Genomic DNA, 6,106 nt, shown 5'->3' on the forward strand with positions numbered 1-6,106 from the left:
TACTGGGGTAAAGATGAGTTTACAGGGTCTACTCTGAGCAACAAGGAGAGAAGGACGTCACAGACGTTATCCCAGGGCTCGGGAAGGAGGCTGGTCTTCTGTCTGACACCAGGCCCATGTGTCCAGCTGCAGCCCTAGGCCAGGATGACAGATGGCCCTGAATGAAAGGTCACTGTCTCGGGTGCTGTTGTGTATTTGGTGAAGGCCACGGGTGGGACATCTTGTATGGCTTGGTGGATGTCTGGCCTTTGGGGCCCCAGACCTCATGGCAACTGGACTTCGGTTACTAAGGATAGGGAGAAGACCTCAGTCATAAATAACGGCCGGCCAGGCAGCAGGCCTCTCCCCCAGGCAGCCTGTTGGCCCCAGGCTGCTTCAAGGCCAGCATGTCCCTGCCTGGCCACGGGCAGGCTGAGGGTTAGTGGCGGCCCAGGAGCCCAGTGGGGAGGCGGGGGAGAGAGTCGAGGGGTCTCGGGCCTGGGTTCAGAGTGAGGTTAGCCAAATAGTGGATAAATTAAGAAAAGGAAACAGACAGCTCCCCTCGCAGCGAACTTTTCACCCAGCTAACCTGCTCCTCACCCACTCTCAGGTGGCGGTGGCGGCTCCCACCTCGGGGCTGTCACCTCTCCTGGGGGGATTGTCACCTGCCTCTTTCCCGAGTCCCCACCCCCACAGGCCCAGGTGAGAGCCTGAGAATGAAGGCCCCAGGAGGGAGCAGCTGCCTCATTTCACTAATCAGAAGGCTTCCCTCCCTACCCCAAGTTCATGGTGGGCAGGATGGCCTTGGCTTCTGCTCTCGCCAGGGTAGGGCCAAATGAGACAGGTGGGCTGTCTCATTTGACGTGTGGCATCTTCCAAGCTCAAACCCCAGCCCTTCTCTGCTTCCAGCTGCACACCCTCTGAGGCCACCCACTTTCTTCCTGAGCAAGGGCAGGGCCCGCCCTAAGGCAAAGTACAATCCTCCTAGATCTGGGATCCTGACACAGATAGTCTTGTCCTCAGGCGGTAAGTCTCCCTGCGCCGGGTCCTGTGGGCAGAAATGGCCTCTCAGGCCACCATGCCACAGAGCCTGTGCCAAAGGAGGGCATAAGTGTCAGGGCAACCCTGGCGTTATAGGGTCTTCCTGGGAAGGAAGGAGGGAGACATGCTAATTAACCTTCGTCGTCACTTTTACTGGATTTAGAATCACCATGGAAACACACTTTTGGGTGTGTCTCTGAGGATGCGTCTAGAAAGGTTTCACTGAGTGAGGAAGACCCACCCTGAATGTGATAATCCCAAGACGGAATAAAAAAGAGAAAGCAAGCTGAACACCAGCATACATTGCTCTCTGCTTCCTGACTTCCGATGCGATGTGACCAGCCGCCTCACATTCCTGGCACCGTGCCTTTCCTACCTTGACAGACTGTGCCCTGGAACTGTGAGCTGAAATAAACTCTTCCTTTCTGAACTTGCTTCAGGAGTTTTTGTCACAGTAACAAGAAGGTCTGCAAAAGAACCAAAGGAGGCCTTAGGCCCAGCCACCAGGTCTCCACTGTCCCCCCAACACACACACACACACACACACACACACACACACACACACACACACACATACACACACACACACTGTCTTATCACTAGTAGCTGCCCAGCCTAGATTCATGATGGTACTTGGAGGATAAGCATGACTCCAAGGCTCAAAGTGAGCTGGGCTGTGGTGAAGGGCATGCACACCCAGGCACCAGAAATAGCCTACTATTCATTCATTCTGCCCTGTGGCACAGTGAGTATCTTGCCCAGAGAGCAAGAACCATTCAGATGTGAACTGCACATTCACTGAGGAAAGAAGAAGCATGGGGGGCAGAGGTGAGTGAATGGCAGGTAGTCAACAGCAGGGCATGGGCCACGTAGATCACAAGGCCATGATGGATTGGTTCGTCAGAGTCAGGTTAAAGGGACTATGACTGGGTGATGACAGTTCAAATGACAGGGCTATGTGAAGAGAGTGACCTGGGCTAAGTGAGGAGCTGGCCAGGTCCACTTGTAAGGGCCAGGGGCTGAGGCTAGAGTCATGGACTTGGGCTTCTCAGCATAATGCCCTGATATCCACCTCACATCTCTCTGGTAGGGCTCTATCTCATTTTCCAACCACAGGGAAGACCTTGAGTGGGTGGGTGTCAGGATGAATCACCCAGCTCTGCCACTGGAATCTTGTGACAGACACTCCCAACCCTGAGCTCAGTTCAGTCTTCTGTGGAGCGGGCACTCAGCCCAGGGAAGAAAGGCAGCATACAACTGCCTGGGAAGTCCCGGTCCCCAGAAGAGGTGGAAAAGGAGGCCTGAGGACCCAGCTTGAGGCTGGGGAGAAAGTAGAAGTGTCTGGCTCCATCTTCACGGTGACAGACGTTCAAATGCAGCCAGCACACCTGGAGTTCATGAAAGCCTGAAGTCTATGGTCTCAGCCATGGCCTGGAACTTTCCTCCATCCCTAGGGATGCTCCTCGGTGCTGGCAGGCCTGAGATCTTCATAGGGAGGGAGGTCCTGTCATCCCACATCCCTCATCCCTCTCTCCTCCTCCTATCTGATGTCCCTGTTTCTTTGATGGAAGACTCTAAGAGGCCACCTGCGCCTCTGTGGGACCCAGAGCCATCTGTCAGGGGTGAAATAATGTTAAAGAGCATGGCCACTCGAGTTGTGTTCCTGAGTCAGGCAGTGTAGCACAGGCTGTACCTCTTATCTCTCTGTTCCTTGGGGTTCAGAATGTTGTAGGCCTGGGGACAGGGCCTGTCACCTGACATTCATAGGTCATTGCCAGGGAGCTGGGGTTGCAGGTGGCCTTTGGACAGAGAGCACTGGTTTCTGGATTTCTTCTTGGGATTTCATAAAGTACCATTAAATTCCTCACAGGAGCTGAGCTCTGCATTTCTGATGATACTCATGGTGCTGTTGATCAGCCCAAGGCTTTTCATACACTAGGCAGGTGGGTGTGGCCTACCCCTGAACTCCACCCCAACAGAGAACTCACTAGCTTTAAAAATGAGTGTCGAAGGCTAAGCAAGTACGTAACTCAGTAGGAAGAGTGCTTACCAGCATGCCTGAAGCCCTGGGTTCAATGCCCAGCACTGCATAAATTGGGTGTGGTGGTGTGTGCCTGTCATCTCAGCACTCAGGAAGTGGAGGCAGGAGGATCAGAAGTTCAAGGTCATCCTCAGCTGCACGAGACCCTGTCTTGAGAACAACAACAAAATGGAATGATTTGAATTCTGATTAACCTCTCGTAGCATCCAAGAGGCTTTTCCTGGCCCACCCCATTAAAGATATGTCTGTTCAGAACCTTCTGTGTTCAGATGTCAGGTGAACAAAGGAAGGGAGGGAAGGAGGAAGACGTAGTCTACATTAAACTTGTGTGACCCTTTGGAGTGCTACTTAAAAAAAATGGGCCATGTGGGCTGGGGAGACGGCTCATTGGGTAAAGCACTTCCCGGCAACCTAAGTTCAGATCCCCAGAACCCACCCCCAACACTGGATGCAGCAGCCAGCATCTGTAATCCCAGTGCTCATAGGGTGAGATGGGAGCAGTGACAGGTGACCTTTGGAAGCTCAGGGGCCAGCTAGCCTGTCACACACCTCAGAAAAGGGACAGCTGTCTCAAACACGGTGGAAGTCAGGAACCGATGCTCTCCTGACCTCCACACACACTGTGCTCACATACATGAACACACATATGCACACACAAAGGTTTTTTTTTAAATAGGTCGTGTTCTCTGAAGCTGGACCCATCATCAAACAGTGGGATTTCCCCCATAGACTGTGACCTTTCTGTTTCCTGTGTTTCCCATAATTGCTGGGCCAGGGGCTTCCCAGAGTAGATGATCTATCCATGGGCTCATTGTTTTAAAATATTTGTCCAGTATTATTTAAAAGATGATTTTGTGACAGGAAAAAGGGGGAAAATGAAAGCAGATATGAGGTACTTATTAATTCTCAGAGAACCAGTGCCGTTTTCCTGTCTGCATACGCCCCTCACCCTGCTGAGAGCAGGCAAATCTGGATGGACTTGGCTGCAATCTTCTTCTTGTATTTTCTGTTGATTATTATCATGCTGTGGGGGGCGGGGTGATGTATGGGCACAAGTGTGCATCTGGAGGGTTCTGGGGATTGAACTCAGGTCCTCAGGCTTGTGCAGCAAGTGCCTTTACCTGTTGAGCCATCTCGTTGGCCCTATATGTCTTTATTTATTTATTTATTTATTTATTTATTTATTTATTTATTTATTTATTTTAATACACGCATGTGTGAGTGAGTGAGTGTGTGTGTGTGTGTGTGTGTGTGTGTGTGTGTGTATGTGTGTGCAGGCCAGAGACAGTATTCTGGTGTTATCCTCGGGAATGTTGTTCACTGCCTTTGGGGCAGAATCTCTCATTGGCCTGGAGCTCACCAGTTCAGCTTGACTAGCTGTCTAGTGAGCCCAAGACTACCCAGTGCTGGCATTAGAACTGTGTATCCCCTTGTCTGGCTTTTTTTAGGGGGAGGTGTTTCAAGACAAGGTTTCTCTGTGTAGTCCTGGCTGTCCTGGAACTTGCTCTGTAGACCAGGCTGGCCTTGAACTCAGAACTCAGAGATCTGCCTGCCTCTGCCTCCCGAGTGCATGTACCATCACTGCCCAGCCTTGGCCTGGCTTTTTACATGGACCCTAGGGCTTAAACTCAGGTCCTCTTGCAAGGCAAGTGATCTACCAACTGAGGCACATGCCCGGTTCATCATGAATGGATTTTGTTTTGCAGCTGGCAATATAATAATGCCATACTGGACAGAAAATTCACACATACACACATATATATTGATTTTTTTTCACACAATATATTCTGATCACAGGTTCCTCTCTCCCAGCTCCTCCCAGATACTCCACCTCCCCACCCACCCAACTTCATGCCCTTTCTTTCTCTCTTTCTTTAGAAAATAAACAGGCAAACAAACACAAAGAAGAAACAAGAAAAAACCCACAAGAAACACACACACATACACATATACAAAAATGAAACCTATAAAAACACAAAATCGAAAACCGTACTATCTAAGCAAAAGACCGATAAGACCAAAAAAAAAAAAAAATGCCCAAACAAAACAATATGTGATTTTAAAAAATCTACAAAAATATTATTGACTTTCTTTTCTGTTGGCTGTCTATTGCTGGGCATAGGACCTACCTATAAGTGTGGTTTGTATAGCCAGTGAGACTCCACTGAAGAAAGTTCATTTTTTCCTTTGTCAGAGGTTGTAAGTTGGAGATAACTTCTTGGTTATGATGGCGCTCCTGTGCACATCCCTCTCTGGGTGCTGGACCCTGTCTAGCTTGGACCTGTGCAGGCCTTGCACATGCTGTCACAAGCTCTGTGAGTTCATATGTGCATTAGTCCTCCTGTATCTGGAGAACACTGTTTCCTAATTGGTCATGATCCCCTCTGGCTCCTCGAATCTCTCCACCTCCTCTTCCCCATAGCGCTTCATAAGTTGTAGCCATTCTTCTCTTGTATCCTGTTCTGTAACATTTGTATACAATACTGGAAAGCTTGTCTTTTAAAGTTGGTTCCATACTCCCACACCCAGAGATGTCCTGTTACACCCCCCCACACACACACACACCCCTGTCCGTTGACCAACTGTCCAACAAAAGCCTGTGAGGTTTGGGGACTGCAATGGTGTATAAGACACATTAGTCCCTGGACACTCCTGGTGGAGTTTGTCAGGTGCACATCCGGCAGACATCAGCTATCTGCTTGGCTGTCTGCTGGGACCTCAGGCAGGCAGAGACAGCTCGCTCTGCCCAGCTTGTGACAGCCGCTCTTTAACATTGGCATCCTCTTGGGCGGGCCCTGTGGAGCCCAGCGGAGCCTGACCCAGAATAGGGCATGGCCTCTTCTGTCTGGGAGTGGGGCTCTCAGAGGGGGCAGGGTCAGTGAAGGAAGGCTTTGCGGGAGGTGACATGTCGAAAGGGTGCTGGAGGCTGACTTGGAGCTGACAGGCAGGAGGAAAAGCCTCTGGGAAAGAAGTTTTACGGCCGGCCGTTCCAGGCCAGGCCTCTGGAGCTTAATGAAAGGTCCAAAGACTGCTTTCCTTGTCTGT

Source organism: Peromyscus eremicus, chromosome 2 (assembly GCF_949786415.1).
Source record: "Peromyscus eremicus chromosome 2, PerEre_H2_v1, whole genome shotgun sequence".
Taxonomy (NCBI): Eukaryota; Metazoa; Chordata; class Mammalia; order Rodentia; family Cricetidae; genus Peromyscus; species Peromyscus eremicus.